Source organism: Peromyscus californicus, unplaced genomic scaffold, assembly GCF_007827085.1.
Source record: "Peromyscus californicus insignis strain IS unplaced genomic scaffold, ASM782708v3 Scaffold_7__1_contigs__length_154581171, whole genome shotgun sequence".
Classification (NCBI taxonomy): Eukaryota; Metazoa; Chordata; class Mammalia; order Rodentia; family Cricetidae; genus Peromyscus; species Peromyscus californicus.
Window position 1 is genome coordinate 49,930,895 of NW_026294595.1, and position 24,651 is coordinate 49,955,545.

Sequence of the window (24,651 nt, forward strand, 5' to 3'; positions counted from 1 at the left end):
ACCAACCTTCATGTCTTGAATTCAGTAGTAGACTGGGCAGTTTCAAGAAAAAGAAACAAGGCCTAATTATAGGACAGCTGCAAAGTGACCTTAGTCCACTGACAAATGATTTATACAGAGTAAATCTGAATCTGAAGGAAGCTTCTAGAACTGAGTTTAGTGCAAGATTAGAGACCGAAGCTGAGCGGTGGTGGCGCATGCCTTTAATCCCAGCACTCAGGAGGCAGAGGCAGGCGGATCTCTGTGAGTTCGAGGCCAGCCTGGGCTACAGAGCGAGATCCAGGAAAGGTGCAAAGCTACACAGAGAAATCCTGTCTCAAAAAACCAAAAAATAAATTTAAAAAAAGATTAGACACACACACACACACACACACACACACACACACACACACACACACACACATATATATATATATATATATATATATATACAGGATTTCTATACACTAGCAAAGAACAATTAGAAATTTAAAATTTTAAGCATATTTAGAAATTGTGAATTTTAAAGCAAACTGTCTTTAATAATCTAAAAGCCAACTGGACCGAAGTACAAAAGAGCGATACACCACAAACTGTAAAGACGGGCCTGGGGAGGGAAAATGGTGGCAGCACTTGCTGTGCACGTGTGAGGACCCGACTTTGAATCCCTGGAACTCAAGTAAAAGTGCCGCCATCTGCAATACCCACACTCTATGAGGAGATAGCTGGAAAGTTCCAGGACCCACGGGCTAGCCTGGTCCACATTACAGAACAGAACAACAGAAAGAGACAATGTGGGAGATGAGGACTGACCCCCGAGGTCATCCTCTGACCTCAATATGTGTGCCGCGACAAATATTCACACACACGAATGCATGGACACATACGCAGAGTAGAGCCTCTCTTTGAGGTACACTGAGAGGAATTTGTGAGTCAGAAGCTCACTCATCATGATGTCATTCTCTTTAAACTCATCTGAAGTTTCCAAATAATCCTAGCCTAAACCCCAACAGGCTTTTTAGTAGAAATTGACACTCTGACTGTGAGTTCATATGTGGAGTGGAAATTCAGAGGACCTGAACAACCTCACAGCTGTGAGAAAGAGCAGAGCTGGAAGTTAGCATTGCTTGGCTTCAGGATGTGTCACAAAGACACGTAGTGTGGGGCCAGAGTAGGTTCCGTCAAACAGATCAACACACGGGTGTAATTGCATCTTTTTAAAAATCAGCGGATGTGTTAGATGCTAGTGGGACATTTTCCAACCAATCACAGTTCTCCTGTGTAAGGGGTTCTGGATGAAGACGTGAACTACAGAAGGATAGTGCTTACAACAGTGATGCTAACAATAAACCACTCTCCAGGAAGCAGGAAACAGAGATGAAGGAGGAAGAGGAGGGAGGAGGAGACCAACACAGATCTAGCATCTTATAAAAAATAATTAAAATCACATGATCGGCCTAAAGGTGAAACTTTAAGCTGTAGAATTTCGGGAAGAAAGTACAGGTGAAAGCCTCTACAGTCTTTGTTGGAAATTTCTTATGTTTGACACCCAAATCACTCTTTCAGATCTACCTTATTTTTAATGATTTGCATGTCCCATGGTTGTTATAACTGACTTGCACTCAAAATATAGAAAGAATCCTCAATCTTACTTATATAAACAAAAAAATCAAAACAAGGAAAGAGATGAGGCAAACTACCAGGCAAGGTGTTCAGTGCCATCATTCTGAAATCCAGGTGTAAACCATTTATACCACTGCCCATCTATTTAAATGGTTAAATGCTGGGGATGTCTTTCTGTACGCTGTGAATATATGTTGTTCCCATTGGTTACTAAATAAGCTGCTTTGGTCTATGGCAAGGCAGCTTAGAGGTAGGTGGGAAATCCAAGGAGAGAGACAGGAAAGAGAAAGGCGGAGTCTGGAGAGACGCCAGCCTGCTGCCCAAGGAGCAACATGCCAGCAGACCGATAAAGCCACGGAACACGTGGTAAAACATAGATTAATAGAAACGGGCTAGTTTAAGATAAAAGAGCTAGCAAGAGGCCTGCCACAGACCGTATAGTTTGTAAATAATATTAAGCCTCTGAATGATTATTTTATAAGTGGCTGAGGGGCAGCAGGGCCAGGCGGGACCAGAGGAACTTGGGACTGGAGAAAACTTTCAGCTACAGTTAAACGTTAAAAACCTAATTGTTTTGAGTTGGCAATCACTACTCAAAAACAACTCAACAGTTTCTTGAAACATTAAACACAGAGAAGCTATGTTATTCAGTAACTCCACTCCCAGCCCATTTGTCCAAGAGAGGTAAGGCTGTGACCATGAAAAGACTTGGGCATAGATGGTCATGGGAGTTTGACTTATAACACCCTAAAGAAGAAACAGTGCCAATGATGTCGGGAAATCAAAGGATAAACCGTGCTGTGTCCATGCTGTGGGATTATATCGATCTATGAAAGGAAGCATCAGTCACGGAGAACACGTATGAATCTCAAGATAGTTAATGCCAAGGGGAAGAGCCACCCTGAAAAAAAAAAAAGGCACAGTTCATGGAAGAATTTATATAAAATTCCGGAAAGCTGAAACTAACCTATACTGACAAAACACAGTTGGAGTCAGTAGGAATAGGGGGACAAAGAGAGGCAGGAGGATGGACTGGAGTCAGTAGTCACACCCCCACGGCTTTGGGGGCAAGTCTTAACGGCAATGGTTTCACAGATAGGCATACATAGGTAAAAATGTTGGTTTATACTCCAGAAATACGTGCTCTGGAGAAGGGATGTGGGCGTAAAGCTCCCCCTCACCCCCAAAGAAGAAGCTGTTTGCAGTTGGTAGCTTCCAGGAGAGAGGGGAAATCAGTTTTTTCCAGTGGCGTGGCACTAGCTGTATCAACCACAGTCCAGGAGGAGTTGGCCAGCACAAGATGAACTCTGGGTTTTTGTGGGTGTTTTTGTTGGGGAGGTTTTTCATTTGTTTTGGGGGGGCTTGTTTTGTTCTGGCTTGTCTTTTTTTTTTTGAAAGACACACAGAGAAAACATGGAGTTGAGTGAGTAAGGAGGGATATCAATATGTATGTATGAAAAAAATTAAACCAGAAAAAAGTGTGCTTTATCAATTACTTACCAATGGATCTGTTGGAAATAGAATGTTCTTATTTTGGTAAAACCAAAAATTCATGTGCATTTATGTAGCAGGGAGAGGCTGAAAACACAACTTGTCTTTTCTCCTTTCTCCTCACTCTAAACATCTTTATTTGCTTATTTACAATTTGTAAGTTTCAAGAAAAAAATAGCATACATTAAATATAGGAAGCAAAGGGAAAACCCAAAAGGATAATAGTGAACAAAAGAACCAAAGATTTAAGAAAGGCAAGCTATTGTTTTTTTTTTTTTTTTTTTGTTTTTTTTTTTTGTTTTTTTTTTTTTTTTAGCCAAAGAAGCAGGAGATACTATAGAAAGTATCTCTTATTCCAGAATGAAAGTTTCTGGATGACCAGACTGCAACTCACATCTCCAGGGAGGCTACCTAGTAAAGAGGACCCTGAGAAAGACACAGGGATCGCCCAAAGACAGAGAAATGGATGAGATCTACATGAGCAAACTGGACTTGAGGGGGGTAATGGAGGGCAAGAGTCGGGGGAAAGAGAGCTTAGGGGAGCAGGAGGTCCCAGCTGGATCAGGAACAGGGTAGGAGGACAAGGAAAGAGTTACCATGATAAATGAAGACCCCATGGGAATAGGAAGAAGCGGAGTGCTAGAGGGGTCCCCAGAAATCCACAAAGATACCTCCACAATAGACTACTGGCAATGGTCAAGAGAAAGCCCGAACTGATCAACTCTGGATGGCTGAACACCCTAACTGTCATGATAGAACTCTCATCCAGTGACTGATGGAAGCAGATGCAGAGATCCACGGCCGAGTCCCAGGTGGAGCTCTAGGAGTCCAATCGACCAGAGAGAGGAGGGATTATATGAGCAAGAGATATCGAGACCATGATTGGAAAAACACAGGGACAAATAGCCAAACTAGTGGAAACACATGAACTCTGAACCAATAGCTGAGGAGCCCCCATGGAACTGGATCAGGCCCTCTGGATAAGTGAGACAGTTGATTAGCTTGAACCATTTAGGAGGCCCCCAGGCAGTGGGACCAGGACCTGTCCTTGGTGCATGAACTGGCTTTTTGGAACCTAGGGCCTATGCTGAGACATTTTGCTCAGCCTTGATGTAGAGAGGAGGGGACTGGACCTGCCTCAACTGAATTTACCAGGCTGTGCTGAATCCCCACGGGAGACCTTGCCTTGGAGGAGGTGGAAATGGGGGTTGGATTGGGGGGGGAAGGCTGGGGGGGTTGGGAGGAGGGAGGACAGGGGAATCCGTGGCTAATATATAAAATTAAATTAATTATATATATAAAAACTGGTAACAGAATGAAAGTTTCTTCCTGGAGGGAGGGAGAATCTTCCAGATTAAACTCATGGACTTACTTTTAGATAGACCAAAGTGTCAGCAATTCTCAAAGTAGTTGATTTAGTCAGTAGTAAGCCAATAAATAAAGTGGGTTACTTTAAAAGCAGAATATACGGAAGTACTAATTGTACCCAAATGGTGGCAACAGGTTAGGAGAGAACAAAATGATTTCTCACTTAATGACCAACTTGTAGCTGGGACCAGGGGGTGAGGTGGATGACCCGGGTCACATCTATCACCAATGGCAATTCTGATATGCGATCTTTTGGTTCTGGCAAAATGAGCTGTTGCAATAGTACATGACGCACTTAGAAACCTAGATGGAGTCTCAGAAATCAAAGAGGTTGTGCGTATGACAGTTTTGTGTTCAAGTGGACAACTAGTGAATCTGTGTCAAGGATGTAGTGGGAGGGTGGATGCTTCTTGGGGATCCAAAGCCTTAAGATAGAGCGGCACTCTCAGGGTATTTTGACTGTCCCTTGTTTTGTAAAATTCACAACAGATAGCACTCATGGTGGATGGAAACACAAAGGCAGTGGATTTCGGTGGCCTTGTCCCCAGGCTCTAGGATCCCAGCTCTTGTACTTACTAGGTGGCCAAGAGAAGCTCATTTTCCCATCTGCCTCATAAACATTCCAGCTGTTATCTGTGCATTGTCACGAGGATAAAAGGAGATGACATGTGGATTTATGTTTTTGAAGAAGTTACACTTTACAATGATTCCTGATTAATTTTAGAATTGTATAGCTTCTTCATAAATGAGAACTCAAACAATAAATGAGAATAATGGAATCTTATAGTTGAAGTGGGCCTTAAAGACCACAGTCCTGCTTCACACACGGAGGCCCTCCCTGCTGAAGCTTGCCCCACATAGCCAGCCGACCACAGTTGCTTAGAATTCCTCATCTGGACTCACTGTCCATTGTTCATCAGTTTATGAGCTTCTACAGCACACAGGCTGGGGTGTTTTAAGTAAGTAGAAAATGGTCAGCAGAGAGATGCTCCCCAGGGTGCCCAGTAAGCGTCACCTGGTGATGATAATTGCAGGACTGTGGAGAGACCAGGCAGAGACTAGCTCCTGAAGCGCCCTAGTGGGAAAATGAGTCCCTTTCTCTCTCCCCCCTCTCTTTCCCCCTCTCACCCTCCCCCACACACAATGTGTGGTCTTTTTCCCTTCTGTCTTTGTTTTCCTGGTCCAAAAAGCATGTATGCAGTGAATCCAAGTTACTCTCCAGGCAAAATGCTGAGAACTCTGCTTTAAGGTTAAACCACATGTAAGTTTGTGGTCTGATTATCAACCTATACAACAAACACATAAGCAACATGATGTTACAGGAGAGGGGGGGCAAATTCTATCCCTGTCTTATAGAATACCAGAAGGACATGTAGGAACCTAAATGTTTATCTGTCAAGTTACTTGACATGCTTCCTTCTGTGTTTCCTTTAACTAGGAACAGAACCTTCTCCCTATTCCCTGAAGACTTAACTCATAGCATCCTATTCTTCAGCAAGTAAGCCACTCACGTTGGACTTCTGTACATTCAGCTTTCAAGCAATGATGTGCCAGGGGGAATCTTAGTCAACCCAAGCAACATCTACATCCCTTTCTGTCTGCAGGAGGGACACATGATTTCAGATGTAGACTGTCTCTCTCTAAAATACTTGCTTAGCACATTGTGTATAAGACGGCTGCAGAATATTTGTTCACACTGGGTGACAATGTGTCACTGTGGTCGGTTTAATAAAAAGCTGGATGTCCAACAGCAGCAGGAGAAAATAGGTGGGTCTTCCAGGCAAGGAGCGGAAGTGAAGGGATGCGGGTGCTTGGGATCTGCCAGCGAGGCACAGAGCAAACAGGATGTGCAGTACAGAGATGAGGTAATGAACCACATGGCGAAATATAGATTAAAAAATATGGGTTAATTAAGTTATAAGAGCTAGTTGGAAACAAGCCTAAGCTAAAAGCCAAGCTTTCATAATTGATAATAAGTCTTCGCGTCATTATTTGCCAGCTGGCAGTCTGGACAAGAAAGTACTACTACATAAGACAGAAGAGAGAGAAATCAGGTCCCCAAATATGCCTCCATTCTTTCGTGGCAGCCTGGTTCAAACTCTTGGCTTGCCCCTGAGAGTCAGCACTTCCATTCCCAGAGTGCAATGGAATGTACGGAGAGTGGAGCCCAGTGCAGTCAAATGGAAGAAATGGACAGACCGCGGGCTTCTTCGTGGTCCTCGCTCTGTGGCTTCATGACTGTTTTTAGACCAATACCTTCAGTTAAAGACATGCACGAGCTGGGGGTGTAGCTTAGTTGGTAGAGCGCTTGCCTAAAATCAACCCCAGCACTACACAACCCAGGCAAGGTGGCCCATCTGTGATCTTGACACTAAAGAGGCTGAGGTAGAAGAATCAGGAAGGTCTAGATTATCCTCAGCTACATAGAAAATTTGAGGCCAGGCAGGGATATATGAAAACCTATCTCAAAAATAAATGAACGAATAACCATGGAACCTAAAAGTGTTCCGGTCAGGCATATCCTCAGACTCTCAGCCATTTGGGGCCATCTTCACATTTGCTCCTCTCCCTGCTTCTCGGACATTATCAAAATGTGACCCTTCTGCAATCTATAGAATCCCCCCTTGTTTCCCCAAACTTCACTTCCTTTTCCTGCTGGACTTTCAAAGGACAATGGGAAATGAGGTGACTGCTCTCTGGTTCTAAGTGCGAAGCTAATTGACTCCTCCCAGGGCAGTTCCTAACGGCATCCTGACCCTTGCTGAGACTGTTCAATATTGCAATGGAAAGTGCAAATTGTAGTTCAAATATATCTTCACTCTAAGTGCATTGGGTCATTTACCTTCACAACGTGAATGTGCGCTCATTATCACGTTCAACGTGATTAGTGTATGGTCTAACATTTAAAAGTGCACTTCAGATGAAAGAAAGTATAAATGCGTGATTGCTTCCTAATAAATTGAGCAACCTCTTAATGAACTGTGAGCAACCTACAGAGGAACTATTGCATTCCAGTCACAGAAGTGCCAAGCCAGACAATAGGGAGAGAGAGTATAGAGAAAGAAGGCATTTCCCCACCTTTTGTGATATGCTAACTTGGTTGGAAAAATACCTAAGAGAATTCAAGGCAGCCAGGTAAATTTGTTAATTTAGCATCCAAACATACATGAGCTCTGTCATTTGGAAAACATCCAGCATGGCTTACCCAGCATGCCTATGTAGAGTTCCAAGAAGCCTGTAGACAAACATCTTCAAGGAAACATTTCACTGTCTTCTAGGTAAGACACGGCAAATGTAGAGGGTAAGATGGTCTTGGCTGTTTGAGCAAATGAAGTCCTTCCTTCCTATTCCCACCTCTCTATTCCTGTCCTCTCTCTTTGGGGTTTACTCAGTAAACATTGTATTGGAGTAAACAAAGGCACCACAAAGAAAGTAGCTCAGTGTCTTATTTATAAAACGTCTTACATCTGTCTCTGATTCCCTGGCTATACGATAAACTCAGGTGAATTGTAAATGTGAACCAGAGGAGTCTGTATATTTGACAATAGGGTCATCCAGTAAAAAAAAAAAAAAAAAAACAACTAAGGAAAAAATGTGCTGTGCAGGCCAACATACAGAAATGTTGTGTTGAGAATGCACCAGAGTCATAGATAAGAATGAGTCAAGAATCCTCACTAGAACACTGAAGCTCCCATCCTGGCCACACTCATGCTCTAGATGAGGCACACAAATGATGGTTTACTTGACATGGACCAGGAAGGAGAAGAAGAGCTCATCAAAGTGATGGAACTCGAGTTTGGACTTAAAGACGAGTACTAGGCCAAGATCAATTCAGAAGAAAGCAGAGCAATGTCAGGTAGGCCCAGTAGAGAAAGAACACCTACTTGAGGTCTACGAGGAAAGGAAGAGAACCTTGGGGGAAGTCCATGGGGTACCATGGGTGACCCGAACAATGGGGAAGCCCAGACAGCAGATTGAGGATTGGGATAAACCCCTACAGGAAGACAGTGGCTCCTGGTTGTAGGCTAGGCTGCCACAAGGGGTAGGTGCCTGCAGAGGGTCATGGGAAGGATGACTCAAATTGGGCAGATGTGTGTGGGTAGCAGAAGTGAGTACTCAGGACTACATGATGTAAAGGCAGAAATTCTCCAGATCAGATTTCCAAAGACGAAGTGTCCACGTGTGTAGCAACCACATGTTCTTCTTTTTTTTTAATTTATTCATTTATTATGTATTATTTAGTATGCCTGCAGGCCAGAAGAGGGCACCAGATCTCATTGCAGATGGTTGTGAGCCACCATGTGGGTGCCGGGAATTGAACTCAGAACCTTTGGAAGAGCAGTCAGTGCTCTTAACCTCTGAGCCATCTCTCCAGCCCCCCACATGTTCTTCTTAAAATGGGGCATTGCTCCTCTTACTCCTACAATAGGGTCTAGGTTGTCTCCCCTTGAAACTGAATAGAAATGTGCGACCATTGCAATGAACAGAATAAAAGAAGTGACTGCCTGAAGGCTCAGGTCACAGCAGGCAATGTGGCCGCACACCACTCCATCATACCCGCACATGTGTGCACGTGTCCCCAAAGAGGAGTTCTGCAGAGGGCACGGGAAGAGGTTATAGAGAGATGCCTCTGGAGCCCTCCCATGCTGAGTCTTCCAGATGGGACTGCCCATGTCACGATGCAGATACCAGACACCCCTTCTGTGTCCTGTCCTGATCAGAACAATCCAGAAGCAAAGAAAGGTCATTTCCTGCCACTTGTTTAGCTATGAGATAACTTGTTCTGAATAATTACGCCCACCCACACCCCTTCAGCACATGGTGGTCCTTGGCATCCTCTGTCCCAACATTCAGCAAACCGTTTTCCATAAAAGACTAAAGGATAAATATTGTAATCTTACACATGCTCTCTTTGTGGTGTAAATGCAGCCATAGACAACAACCCCCCCCCCCTGAAAAAAAATGAGGCTGGCTGTGTTCTAGTAAATTTTTATTTACAACAATTGGCAGTAGGCTGAATCTGGCCTTTGGACCTGGTTGGATGACCCCTGTCCTAGATTTAGAAGTCTTTAGCAGTAGATCTTGTGATGATACCTATACCAAGCTAATTCCCATGGCTGAATCAGAAAGACAGAGATGGAGCCTAGAGACCATGGCCAGGACTGAGTCACACAAGCCAGAACAAACCAAAGGTCTAGGGGGACATATCTTCCCCATCTTGCATCCCATCATGGTAGACATGTCCTCAGAGCTCTCCTAAGCTGGAATCCTTCTCATGCTTCCTCCATGCTTGCTCTGTCCCTAATTGTCTGTATTGACTCTGTTCACCACCGTAATCTTGAGGGTTTTCCGACAGGCTCAAAGCATAACTGATTTGTGAAAACCAGTCCCCTGTTACTAAGTGCTCGGAATTCATCTCAGAAACCACAAGGGTTCTCTTCTCACATGATGCATGGAGCTCAAGGACGGGTAAGAATGCATCCCATAGTCCAATTCCTATTCCTTGAAACGCCATCATCCATGAGCCACAGAAAGTGACAAGTAGACCTGAGGACAATGGCGGGTGCCTTTGTTCCTGCCTCCTGAGAGCTGGTTGCCATTGGGTCCTTGATAGCTTGAAGTGCTGGTTTCACAATGATGGTAAAGTAAGCAGTATGGAGTTCACAAGTTCACATCACAGAACACACTGAGCAAGAAGCCTTAATGAGAGGCGGAAGGACTGGGAGCCAGCCAGAAAGCTTACCTCTCCTTCCTCCTGGTTTTAGAGGATTCTCTAATAAGGGGAGAGATAAGTGGGAGAGAAAGGAAAGAGACTCAACTCGGTGTAACAGCAGGAGTCCCCCAGCAATCTTCTAAGCAGCTTCCCCAGAAGGCCTCCAGCCTCCGAGGCCTGAAGACTTAATGAGCACAGCCCTCCCTGCCTGTGGGGCTGTTTTCCCTCGGGTCCCTGCCCTCAGAGATCAGCCGGCCACTCAGAGGAAGCAGAAAAGGGAGGGATTCTTGACAGCCTTGACCCAGCTGTTGCTTGATGAGATAAATATATCCACTTTGTCTTATGTAAGGGGGTCACCGAAATGTAGGTAGCTAAAGATGCTAACAAGATGAACCTGCATTTAGTTTCTAGAATAAATGGAATGTGAGGACAGACTTTGGAATGATTTCTTCCCCTTTCCTTTCTCCCTCCTCTCCCTCCCTTTCTTTTCTTTCTCTTGCCCCCTCCCTCTCTCTCTCTCACGTCTCCATCCTTTTCTCCATCCCTTTCATTTTCTCTTTCTCTCCTCCCCTCCCTCCCTCCCTCCCTCCCTCCACCCCTCCCTCCCTCTCTTCCTCTCTTCCTCTATTATCTGAGACAAGGTCTCAGGCCCAAGCTGGCCTCAAACTCCTTTTGTAGCTGAGGATGACCTTGACCTTCAGGTCTTCTTGGCCTCCTCCCCCTGCTGAGTGCCGGGCTCACAGGCATGCACCATCACACCCTATTGATGCAGTGCTGGGAATAGAACTTAGGACTTCGTCCTCTATAGCTGAGCTCCGTCTCTAGCCCTGACCGCTTCTGTTGCCTCAGTCCACAAAGAAATCACAAGAACAGGCTGTGACCACCCCAAAGGTGGACCAGACCCTGTTGCTCTCACCTAAGAATATGTGGGCATTACAGCAGAAGAGAAATTGGTGAGCCCAAAACGCCGAAGGAGGAACGGTGTGGGGACTATTTGAATGAGGGAAAACTTCTTTCTTTCCCTCTTACTGTCCCCTAAATTGCGACAGATTCATAAGAAAGCCAGACAGTATTCACCATGAACTATCACCTCTTCTTGGAGGAGCTGACATATTCTTTCAGGGAACACTTGATTGAAAAGTGGCTTGTGCCAGAGCTCGGGCTTTCCGGTGAAAATGTGTTCAGAAGAATTACTTTGAACTGTAAAAGGCAGGGGCTGGACCTCCGCTCTGCAAAACCGCAGAAAGGCCGTCTACACAGGCAGAGAGCAGTTCTGACCGAGCGCTACATTTGAGCCAGGTGGGGAACGGGTGATCCGGGGAGGCTCACTGGTCTGCAGCCAGCCATGGCCTGCTTGGGACACCAGGACCAAGCCATAGACTAGCGCTGTCCTCCCATCTGCAGAATGGGTCTAAGCAGCCAGCCGAGACTGCGGTCCCGATGTGGGGGGCCAACGAGGGATCGCGTACCTGAAAACATTCGGAAAATCGCCAGTACTCTGCAGCCATTGTTTCCGCGGCCTTGGCACAGCTATAAGCCAAATTCAACAAGGGAAGAGGGGGAAGGGAAATGGGGTGACCTGGTGGCCGTGGTGGCTTTCTCCTTAAACATTCCTGGGTCTAGTAGGTACCTTCACAGAGGAGCACTGCACTGCCTCGCCTTGGAACAATTGCCTTTGTCAACACCTGGCAGAAAAGGGGACCCCAGCCAGGAAGCAATGGCCTCTCCCCGTCTCCCAGCTCCACCGAAGTAAACAGAGCATCTTTAGCCGCAGATTCGGCACAGGGCTAGAAGCTCAAATCTTAATAATCATGAAGCCAACCTACTAATGTCCCGGCAGCATAGACAATATCACATCCCTGGACTGCTGTGGCAGAGCTAGCAGGGCTTTCTGGGGCTCCACTCTAGACCCTAATGAGAGCTGGGCGCTCCCAGCACTACAGGCCAGAATCGACCTCTGCCGTCTCCGATAGCTTCAAAACAAAACAGGTGGTTTTCTTTATTGCTAGAAATGGAGGCTTAAATCAAAGGCCAAAGAGTACTTAGGAGTGTGGGGTGGGGGAAGCCCCAAATACTTTAACAGACCCTGCAAATACGGACCTCAAATCCTGTTCTGGAATGGGAGATGTGGGGCTAGGGGAAGCAAGAGTTCCCTGTGAAAGTTTGGTTTGGGCTTGAGCTGAGTTTCAGCAACTTATACCCTATCATGTAAGCCCAAAACACTGTGGTGGTGTTTTCAGGGACTGACACTTGGTATAGTGACTAGGAGAGAGAGACCTCATTGTGGGTGGCACCTTCCAAAACACCCAGTCCCTGGGAAGAGCTGTCGGTGCCCAAACACCTTCGTTTCTTCCTGAGCTCTGTGTCAACGACCGTTGCTGCCTTCAGACTTCCACTGTCGTCAGACTCCAGCCTCTTCAGCCCTCCATGTGCACCCAACACCAGTGACAATCCCCTTGGCTGTGTCCAGAGAGCTGAGTAGAGGCTCTCAAGCAGGCAGGCCAGGGCCAAAGAAAGGAATAGATAGTAATGATCAAGATGGCGAGCAAGGCCCTCCCAGGAAAGGCTGTGGCTAGTGCACCAGGGAAGAAGTTCCGGCTATTCGAGAGTACCCCTAGAGACGTGCCAGTTACTGTCAGCAGCACCTTGGCAAGTAAAGGGTCTTAGATCTAGAAACAGGCAGGATATAGAGCTTAAGGAGACCCCAGGGAATGTCTTACCCACTTTACCCACCCTCAGCACAGATAAGAAGACAGAGAAGTTTATCTAGTTCCCTCAATTTGCCAAAATCATTCCTACTTATTTATAGACTGTATCGGGAGTTTCCCTGCCAAAACCCACTACTCCCTTCTCCAAATAAATGACTAGGATTTCTTACCCTATTTGTTCCCCAAACTGCTATGTCTGTTGCCTGGAAGCCTGGTCAAAAGCCACCCAAACTAGCACAGTGATTTCTAGAGCATGTGTGCTCGCTCGATGGTGTGCGCTCATGCGCGGTGCACGCGCGCGCGCACACATGATTGTGTTAGCTTTCCCCACGCCACACAGTTTACTTCAGACCCCCGCCCTGACTTAACAAGCTCTTCTGTTTTCAAGACTTTCAGTGATGGCCCTTGACAGTTTTTCTAGTTGCTGGGTTTGCCTGTGATCTCTAAGAAGATTTATCCATTGCCTTATCTTTACAAAAGAACATTTACTGAGCTCATGCTGTAGATGACAGCCGTTGATACAACTTAAAAAGTCCAACTGCAGTGGTCTGCACTCTGGAGAGACAGAACCCAGCAGCTGTTCAAATCCAAAAATCTAGGTTTCTCAACAGCCTCAAGTAGGTACTGAAGGCCTGAGAGATGCCTGGAGAGTCGGTGGTATTGAGTCCACATCGATGGCCAAAGAGGCTGGAGCTTGGAGTTGGGTTGGAGAGGGGGAGGAGAGCATCGGCAGTAACTGACATGGAGCTCAGAAAGAACAAAGGCCTGTGGGGACACACCATGCTCCCTGGGGACGGGGACGTCGTGTTTTGGAAGATGCTACCCACGGTGAGGTCTTTCTCTCCTACTTACTTACTGCCCCAAGCTTCAGACCTCTCTGCAAATACCCCCACAGATAGGCAAGGGCAATTTGGCCCATCTGTGATATCTCTATATCCAGTCAAGGTGGCAATCAAGACAAACTATCTCACGCGATATACACAGCCCAGCCCTTGAGGGACTCCCACAAGGGGTCTGCAGCTTTTCCAGCTTGATCTGAGTTAGTTAACACCCTCAGAATTTCAGCCTCGAACAGAACGTATCGAAGAACTAAGCAGTTTGGTTTCACTCATGCTCTGTTGAATCTCCCTACTCTCTCCTTTGTCCCCTTTCATCAGAGAATTCTGTCTTCCTTCTCTAGCTCCCACAGGCATGAGTGACACAGGAAGTCCCACCCCATGAGATGTATGTCCTACTGTAAGCACTGGGGAATTCTGGTGCGGTTCTCTTTCCTGTTCGGCTCCTAGATACCAATGCAGAAGGTGACTCATTCAACTGAGGGTGGCCAAGGTAGAGAACTTGTTTTAGGAAGTTAAGTCTCTGCTATACCAAGACACTATCATTTTGAAGATAGAGATTAAGTGAAGGATCTCTCCAGGGAAAGAAAGAAAATCCAGGAAGTCGGCGGACTTGATTCGTTAGAGTTGAAAACTGGTACACACGGGCCACCTTTTGGCATCTCTCCACTCCCATCCTCCTGGAGAATCCCAAGGTGACAGAAACAGAACTTCAATGTGGTGTCCATACCAAATGACAGGGAGGCTGACTGCCATGGCTTCCCCTTTTTAAGGCCTTGACATTGAGGGACAGCCACCTCACCAAACCTTTCTACATTCATCCTCCTGGAATGCCCTTAAGTAGTGCAAATGCCCTTCAAAGATCCAAGGCCTGGTGTCAGTGTGTGATTCCTAGTGGCTTGGAGCCCCCGTAAGTCACAGCCGTCTGAGTTCTAGTAAACCAACCCAGTCACTGACCGGTGAGTTTTAACATTTTAATAAAAAGACAAAACTGGTCACACGAAACAAAGCAAGCCAAGAGATCTCTGCAGGCATGTCCCTCTCCAGGATGTGCCAAAAGTTCACTTTAACAGGCAGTATTAATTTCAGAGTTTGAAATGGAAGCGAAGGCAGCTAGCTGTTCTTTGAATGCCCTGAATAAGCTCCCCAGCTGGAAGAATTCCTGTGTGTGCCTGTAAAGGCACCCGTACCCAGCCAGGCAGTGCCTAGATGTGCCTCATTCTTGCCAAACCTGGGGAGACTCCCTGCCCCTCCCTATGCTGAATCACCGTGTGCACATATAACAAAAGCCTCTGGGCGCGAAGACAAAGCTTTCTAAAGGGTGGGTGCTTGCCACCAGGACACCTGAATACCCACCTGCTTCGGAAATGGACGTGACCTGCTTTGACTGTGTTTGTGACAAATCGACGAACAGAAAGGGTCATTTTCTGCCTTGGCTTCTTTAAACCCTGTGTGTTTAAGAAGGATAAAATGCACATTAGGAACGTGACAGAGCACAGCCACCACAATGTCCCAGCTCCTGCGGTCCTATTCAGCTCTTCCTCTCTTCCCCTTCGGTGAGCTTTGCATAAAGCTAACCCAAACCCACATGGGTTTCTATAATATCCCAAAAGAATGACAGTGAGTGATGTGATGTAGGTGGAAACTGCCTGAAGAAACCTAAATTGTAACGGGGAAAAAAAATTGACATTTTAGATTTTAAATGTTACACAGTTTTTATAAAGCTTCAGTCAATTTATTTTATTTATTCTAATGAAGAGCATTACAACTGCTTTACCGCACTGAGGCCAGCATCGATCACACCATTAATCACACCTTGTGAATAGCCACAAATCAAGTTCCAACAGCAAGCACTGAATCAGAAGCAATGAAGCATAAACTCCTTCACAATTTATGATCTCTCCAATTGCATCTTTTCAACCATTAAATTGCAAGATACCATAAATTTTTATCTTCTTCACTTCAGTCACATTATTGATTCTGCCGTGTGAAATATAGAAGTGCCGTAAATCTCGGCGATTGAATTAAATTTAAAGTCTCGACTTCAGAGAAGAAACCCCACACACTGCCATGGCTGTTAATTTACACTGAGGAACAAATGATAGAAACATTAAAATTTAAATGGACAACAGGGATTTCTAAAAGCCATAGTTACTGTCAATCCTAGTCCTTGTCAACCTTGAGGGCTTTTTTATTATTATTAATTCAAATTTTAAAATATGAGGGAAAAGAATTAATTTTTTTTTAAGTAGAAGATGAGTGACTTACTCACAGGAATGGGCAATAGAAAGATTCCTCAATGGGACTGGCAGCCAACAGTTGATATTCAAAAGGCAGGACAATGACTGCATTGTCTTACCCCATGCTCATCCCGTGATAAGTCCAAATGAATCCATGTGCCCCATACCTCTAGCTTCAGTGATGAGCCCATGGAGGCCCTGACAGTCTCAGGCAAGTGTGCTCAGTCTGATTGCTGACCGGTTTGCGGCCATGTTGTTCCTCTGGCTGCCTCTGGATGCTGTCCTTGCAACTTCCCTGCTGAGGCCCCTGTGGCTTCCTGGCTTGGCTTGGCCAATGGGAGGCACTAGTGGAATAGCAAAGTACAGGGTCAGCGAGGGGTGGGAATACCCCTGCTTCCATCCCACGGTTTGGCAGGGGTTGTATCCTGACTTGACTTGTGTGTGTGGAGGCAGAGGGAGGACTCCTCCTCGGCCCAGGCGCTCACACCAATCCCATTTCCTGCCCCAGGCCAGGGATTTTAAGGGCTTCTCCCTGCCATCTCCCTCCAGGTGCCTCAGCCACTATTCAGCCTCAGGTCCTCTAACCCTGTCCACAGCGCCAAAAAGTATCTGTCTTCAAAGTTTCATGGGTTAGGATTCAGCTTCCTCCTGGAACCTCGATGTCAAAGCACGGAGAAGATCCCAAGCACCCCAGAAAAGCAGCAGACAGCAACCTAGGCTCATAGTCAAAAGTGGTGCCTCGTTCTCCAATGCTGGAAATCCTAAAGTAACCCCCGGCCAGACAAAGATCAAGAAATGCCCATTATGTTTTGGCAAACAGCGGTTCCTGTTTGTCACACACGGTGCCCAGGAGGGGAACAAACTGGGTCATGTAAACTACCAGGCAAGCAGAGCTCTTTTACTACAGAAAATGAGAGGAGGGTACTGAGCAAAGGCTGGGTGGGCACACACCATTCCGACTCAGAGAAGGGCCATCCATGGCTGGCTTTGGGCCTCAGGCTGGCTGGGTTCAACACATTGCAGTAGATCACCATCTCAGGCTTGCAGCCCTGTCTACTTACTAAGCTGTGTAGATACTTTCCCTCCTAGTTCCTGTTAGGAAAAGTGAGGCTGTTAAGAAAGTCACTGCCGGGATAGCAGTAGTTCAAGACACTGTTATAACAGCTGCCCTATGACCTACCTCCTCTCCCAGCTGAGGATTCCTGGAATTAAGTATATATGAGCTTTCCAACTTTATAATGACCCTGTGAGATAACAGCATTGCAGTCTGTCTCCATTAGATGCTCTCTTAGAGGCCAGGATGTCCCTGAGAGCCAGCAAAGCCACTCTGGGACAAACTCTTTGCTTCAACCAACCCTATAGGATCTATCCAGGCAGGTCCTGGCTGAACAAGATTTCTGAGGTCATTCTTGGCTCGGCTGGAATCCAAGTTAAAGTAAGAAGAGCAAAGCTGGGCATAGTGGTGCTCATTTTCAATCCCAGCACTCGGGAGGCAGAGGCAGGCAGATCTCTGTGAGTTTGAGGCCAGCCTGGTCTACACAGTGAGTCTCAGGAATAGCCAGTAGCCAGGGCTGTGTAGAGAGACCTTGTCTCAGAAAGAGAGAGAGGAGAGGTGGGGGGAGAAAAAAGAAAGGAAGGAAGGAAAGAAGAGCAAGGGCGACTGGACAGGATGTCCTGCTCCCGTCATCCCAGCATTTAGGGAAGTGGAATAAAGAAGTTCATGAGTTGAGGTCAACCTGGGCTCCACAGGGAAACTCTGTCTCATTTAAAAAAAAAAATGAAATGAGGCAAAAGAGAAGAGCAGGAGCCCATTCAGTGTCAGCTCTCCCATGTTTTCCAGACTCGGAGAGATTCCCACCGCAGATCTATCTCCTCAGTCTATCCCAGCATTGCCAAAAAGCCATGGGGTAGTTTTGGACACTCAGGGAAATAGCCAAGGCTCAGGAGAGGGGATGCTGATGACTTACGACCCCCCACAAAGCTTCTGCTCAGTGAAATAGGAGTATATGGCAATGCCTTCCCTGCCAGACAGGTGCCCATCCTGGGGCAACCAATGCTACCAGTTTATCCACCCACCATCTAAACATGCGTGTGTGCCTCCAGAGATACTTTCTTCATATGCAAACGTGTGCGTGGATATGTGTGTTAACCGTACACAAGTGGTAAGACAGGCACGCTGAAGTGTACCCCGTTTTTTCACTTAGCCATGTGCCATGAAGCTTGAAGCGTGAAGGAGGTCTCTTGCTGCTCAGCTAGGCTGCACTATACTCACAGAAGATGGACCAATTGGTTCCACTGTTGGTGAATGTTCGGTTGTTTCCAGTCTCTTGTCATTATGAGCCATACCATGGTAAGACCATAAGCATGCCATTCTACAATTGCTGTACGGTAGTTTTAAAATTGATATAACTTTTTAAAATCGTACCTTGTGTGTTGATAAACGGGTTTGAAACTTCGCTTGAACAAGGAAAGCTCTGACAGCAGGAAATGCCCTCTCACGTGGCAGCAGGAAATGCCCTCTCACGTGGCAGCAGCCGAGGGTGAATGTCCATTGCGAGGACTCACGTGTAGTGCTGCTCTCCCGCCTCCCATGAGCCCTTGCTAGGTCTCCCCGGCCACTGTAGGCACTAAAAAACGTCGTTCTGGCCTCAGACTGTGTTCCGGACTAAGCGAGCCAGCGAGGATGAAGCGCTTACCCTGGAGACGCTTGCGACGGGGCGTCCCCTTCCCATCTGGGGTCCCCTCTGCTATAATGACTTTGGGGTTCCTTCATCTCTCGAACCTTACTTGAGAGCAAACTCTATGAAAACACCAATGTCACCCCAAAGAATGAACGGGTGACCAAAAAGAAGGGCTTTTTAAGAATTAGTGAAAACAGGAGGAAAGACGCCGTCCAGAAGCAGCCCACACAAGCCTCATCCCGGTCCTGTGGGGCTTCCATGCTTCTGCCCACGCCCCACGGTCTTCCATTCACTTCCCAGTCGAAAATGTCCCCTTTCGTCGGTCACGTCCGCATTTCCCCAGGCTCCTCGGTGCCTACCTTTTTTCCTTATCTTTTAAATTGCCTTTTTCATTCCATTCACTAACTCCGCCGCTGCCAATTCTTTCATTCTCGATTTCAAACCAGGAGAAATCAGATTAATTTTTTATGTGTTCCTCAAATCCATAAATCTAATTTTAAATTCCAAAACAGCTCTAACATCTTTGAAATGTTAATAACCCTATAAAAATATTCACATTAGCCCAAATTATATGATTAATGTGGCATCTTCGCCATGAACATTTTAAATGACTTTAAACACATGACTTGTGGCAGTTACTGTGTGCCACAAGGCTCTATCTTAGAAAATGAGAGGCTGAATGATGTTACCTGATAAATGTAACTTCTAAATAATCACCAAACACTTCCCACAGCTAGGGCCCATCTTGACTCATTCCGTAACCAATGGAATGCCGTGACTGTTTGGGAACTTAACAGTATACAAGGTGTGAGCCAGCAACACACCAGCATGAGCACTTACTTTCTTTCTTTTTTCTTTCTTTTTTTTTTTTTTTTTTTTTTTTTTAGACAGGGTTTCTCTGTGTAGTTGTAGTTTTGGTGCCTGTCCTGGATCTCGCTCTGTAGACCAGGCTGGCCTCGAACTCACAGAGATCCGCCTGGCTCTGCCTCCCAAGTGCTGGGATTAAAGGCGAGCGCCGCCACCACCCTGCACCACCATGGGTACTTTCACCTGTAATTGTAAGGGAGTGGGTAAGGAGCTGCAGATGCAGCCGAGTGGCAAAGCACTTGTCTGCTGTGTGCAGAGTTCTGGGTTCAAGCCTCCTAACTGGAAACAAATTGGGAACTGTTGGGGTGAAACGCAGGTCTAGACACTCAAGGACAGGAAGCCCAGCTCTGTTCTAAGAGGAGCAGGAAATGAAACCACAAACTCACTGGAACTGGAAATTCATCCAGAACTTTCCATGTCCCCTCGGCAAAGCCACGCTCTCTTATCTCAGCCTCTTTGCACATCTGTTTGTGTTTGGGGCTGACAGTATGGCCTTCTTTGTTTCTCCCTACATATAATACAAGATGGCTACCTTGCAGTTTCTGAGTTTTCTCACCCTCCCTCAGTTATAAAGATTGACAGCATCAATTCCAAGTCCACACGCTTGTGAGAGACACTTGGATTGGTACATATTGGGCCAGGTATCCTTTTCAGCCTACCATACAATGGGAGTAGGCACCACTCAACACATTTTCTGCTGTGACTTTCCCATTACGTTAACCAAGGACAGCCTGTAAGAAATTTCATTGTGAATTATAGGGACATTCAGACAATGATGACCAGAAAGGAAAAATCTCTGGGAGACACGTGAATGTCTGTATCTTGGCCTCTATCTAGTTAAGAAGTATGGCTTCACTGCAGATTTATTCTGAATGACTCACCCTTAGTCCAGGGCACACCACTGATAAAGAAGGGCCAGTCACATAATGTGCAGAGCCCAGATCAAACAGAAATGCTGGGCCCCCCTTATTCAACATCTGTTGAGAATTCAAAATGGACTGTCTGAGAATGGGGCCCTTCTCGGGCCAGAGTCCATGGGACCAAAGGAACCACGTTTCTGGAACTTACACTGCCTGACAGAGAGACCTCCATGAAGTGGGGAGAGAGTCACCCAAGCACTCCCAGCAGCCTCTTGGATAATCAAGTAATGCTATTTTACCGTTTAAATGTGCTAATGGTCTGCTCATTATGACTGAGTCTCAGTGCAAACAGGTAGACAGCAAGTAGACTTTTGGCAAAGATCCTCTCCACCCTCACCATATTCCTTTACTTCGAACACATCCCCTCTCCCACCATTTAGCAAATAGCAGGCACTTGGTACACAGAAACTTCCAGAGCAATAAAGTGTTCCATGGTAATAAAGTGTTTATGAACAGGCTGCCAACGTCTACATTCTCTCCTTTGATAGCCACCCTTTTAGAAAGCACTAGATTTGGGGTGGTAATTGAATTATAAAGCTGTTAGATCCTTGCAGTCAAGGCAATCCTCCTGTGAATGGACTTATGTCACTAACCCTGATGTAGCTCCTGGGAGTCCTCCAGAACCCCAGCCAGAGAGCCATATCAGCTTCATTTTCCAGGGACCATGAGGTCTTTTGCTATGACAGATACTCCGTTTATCTTCCACCAGGTATGTGCTAATTCTCGGGGGGTGGGTGGGGGGTGCATTTCCTACCTTTTTACTTTAAATGTAATTGAATCAGTCCTGGCAGGAACATCTGGCCTTGGCCATGTGGAGGTTTGGGTTTTTTCTTTTTTTTTTTTTTTTTTTCTTTTTTGCCCCAAGTGCATGTCTTGCTCTAGGGTCAACAAAATAATCAAAACCTAGCCCCCAGGGAGGAAATTTTATGGTTCTCATTTATTTGATCCCCAATCTACTAAACTCCACGCCATAGTCAATCAACTGTAAAATCAAGAAAGGATACACAGCTAGTTTGAACAGAAAAGACAAACTCCATGGGCACCTGGACTGGTGAAGTTAGAAACAGATTGATGGAGCCCGAGTTGGAGGCCAATCGGGCTTCAGTGGAAAATGCCTAGGAGTAGAGAGTGCACTCATTTATTATTTCCACAAACAGAAACCGTCTTTTGAAATGCTGAGCCGAACCCTAGTTAACCGGCCTTCCAGCCCAGGCAATGGTCCAGATTGACAGGCTCATACTGGCAGACTGGGACAGCGGGGAGGTAATGAAGGGACAGCTCTTTAGAAGCCGCAGGCCGAGGCTCGCAGAGGGCGAGTTCTGTTCAGAGGTACCAACCACTGCCCCGTGGCCACCCTGGGCCATCTCTTCAGTGACCCGCCCCTCTCTGCCCTCACATCACTGGGCCGACCCATCCATTGATCTCTAATGCTTGCCTTGCTTAATGTAATTGGAATGTCAGAGAATAAAATGTGGTTAGCTGCCCGTTATTCTCCCTCTCATAAAACTCACCCTTGGACAGAGAGATCGGCCTTTGATGAGGACTGTCACAGGGCTTCCAAAGAACACTTATTTCTACATATTCACGGGAGCCATTTGAAGCATTGGGGACTCCAAGTAGAGCAGGATTTAAATGAGAAATAAAAGGGCCACCAAGGTCTCGGACATCCATATGACTAATGGTTATATGCTTTTTCTTCCCCCAGCCCATGTAAGCTTTCTACCCGAGGGCCCACAGGTCCTTCCTTGCCCACCACCAGCACTTGTCTCATGGTACCTTTGGAAAGAGGAATTTTCTGCCCAGGGTCTGGCTGGGGACACCATATTCCTGTAAACAACCAGGGACCAGCTCAGTGATGTTTATAGACTCATTAAATGAATCCATGAGCTTCCAAGGGGAAATACACGTAAAATAAGACGTAAGACAAAGGAGCAGGTACCATGTGGGTGTTCTAGATTCCGTCTCTGTGAGGTGCGGAAAATACACCTTCGGTTGACTGATCTTCAATTTACACTTAAGCTGTAAAACAAAGCCCATGTTGGAGTTCTGGGAGCCAGGGGCTGGGCAAAAAATTTTCAAGGTGGGTGGGAACGTGAAGAGAGACAACAAGAACTTAGAACTGGTCAAAACAAGACCAAGCAGTCAAAGGTCCTCCCTTAGCAACCGGACTTCCTGCCTTCTTTCAAGTAGACCGTGCTGAAAACATCACACGTACATAAGAGCTACTACTTGACAGAGAGCCCAAGTGGGGACTCCAGAGGCACAGCTGCCCCCGCTCACCCCTAGCTAGCAGCCCCCTGGGAGATCTGTAAGTGGAGGACATTTAGGCTCAAGAACAACCGGGCCCTGAACACAGTGGAAGACTTTGGCCACTGAGATGGGTAGGACCAAATTTAAAAGCAGGTCAAATTCAAGCCTGTCTCACTTCGGCTCAGCCACGGACTTTGTATGTATACTCAGAGCTATGTACTAGTAGATAGTCCATGGACACCCAAAATTCATCTTTCTTTGCTTCTTGTGAAGAGTAATTTGAGCATGCAAGAGTTTTTCAGTTTAGTTGAAGCTTTTTCTGTGAATTGCCAAACACAGAGTAGGTTACTCCATGGTAACATGCTTGCTCCATGGTTACATACTTAATCCATGGTAGATTACATGTCCAAATGACTCCTCCAATCACCTCCTGAAACACAGTATTGAGGCAATTAATGTAAAAGAAAGCAGATAGAGGGATAGGAACTCATCAGACAGTGCATGTCTGCAGAATGGAAGAAACCCTCAAATGCTGAAGCATAGGGGAGATTGAAGGGCCCGGTGGGAAGGGCGCCATGGAAAGAGCTCGCAGACACCAAGTTTTCTTTATCTTCTAAAGCAGTCTCTTACCTGATCCGGGAAGGCCCTTGAGGATGCAAAATAGAATTCTCACAGTTCAGGAGGAGAGTCTGGGGGAGTATTCTGGGCTGTCAGGAGACAATCCAATAATGAGCACCAAGTCTTCAATAAAGACAAACAGAATAAAAGGGCTGTGTTAAAATTACCGCAGTCTTGCATAATAGCTGCCTGCAAAGATACTACAGAAATGGTAATGAGCGCAACAATGGGCTGAACTTGGAGTGTTTTTATTTAAAAGATTCTAATTAACCAGAAAATGAGCATTAATCTTGGCAACTTGGAAAATAACAACATGCCATCCTATTGCTACCAGCCAAAAAGGTAAAAAAAGAGAACAAGAAAATCTTGTCTCGGGGAAACAAGCCCTTTGAAACACTGACAATCCGAAGCACCAACTGCAATGTGCGTCGAGGCGCTGGCTTGCGTCTAGATGGTCCGTTTACGATGGCTTCCTCCACTCCATCCCCGCATTCCCGAAAAGCACAGCTCCAGTCCGTGGGGCCTGCTTTTGCAAGTTAGGTACTTCAGTGAGTGTTGAGTTATTCAGAAGTTGCATGCTAGCAGGGGAGCGCTTTTTGTCCCCAGCGTCTTGAACACTTGGGAAATCCGGCAGGCTCCCTCACCAGCTGCAGCCTGCCTCTAGTACAGGGGGTGAGTTAGATGCCGAAGGCCACTTGACTGGCGCGTTTTAAGAATCCAGCAAAGGATATGCCGACACACCGAGGCCCCTGTCGCCGCTCTGTTCAAGTGCAGAGGCTCTTGGTAGATGCGTGTCTCACTAAGCACGTGGGAAGTGAGCACAGCCCCCGCTGAAAGTGTGTTTAATGTAGCTAACCCACTGAACTCCGCAAACCAGCTCCCTGAAAGATGGTACCGACCAGAGGCTGGCTGAGAGACACTGCCAGCTGTCACCACCCAGAGTCATGCCATCCCAGCACTGAGGAGGCTGAGGAAAGAAGAGCATTTAGTTTGAGGCCCAAGGAGCTACACAGTCAGAATGTCTCAAAAACAAAACAGTCTAAGTACCGTTGCTACTGGATGTCTTACTGTTTTTTGTGCTGATGTAATTTTGAAAATTCCTGAATGAACCATTGTGAGTTAGGGACTATGTGCAGTTGCTATTTTATCCACTACATAGGTTACTTGCTTTTCAGTGGATGAGGAACAGGATGTCTTCTATAAATAGTGGAAACAGACTTCAAGATATCAACTGGCCATCTTAGTTAGCCATCTAGCATTGGAAAGCAAACTTTCAAACAAATAACCAAACCAAACCAAACCTCCAACATGCTCCCACACCATAGTCTCTGTATTCAAAATGAGGATGCCTAAAATT

General features: G+C 46.2%; 1 long non-coding RNA gene across 2 annotated transcripts in view; it reads right to left on the reverse strand.

Moving 5' to 3' along the window:
• Window positions 1–24,414, reverse strand: part of LOC128102145 (uncharacterized) — a 44,431-nt gene extending 20,017 nt beyond the window's left edge. The window contains exons 1-3 of one of the 2 annotated variants that reach the window (XR_008215331.1): window positions 23,307–24,414; window positions 16,126–16,302; window positions 15,075–15,166 (exon numbers count right to left, since the gene is read on the reverse strand). This is a non-coding gene — a long non-coding RNA (uncharacterized LOC128102145). The remainder of the gene's footprint in view (window positions 1–15,074; window positions 15,167–16,125; window positions 16,303–23,306) is intronic. The other variant, XR_008215330.1, reaches the window with a different exon arrangement.
• Between the last annotated feature and the right edge of the window lie 237 nt (window positions 24,415–24,651).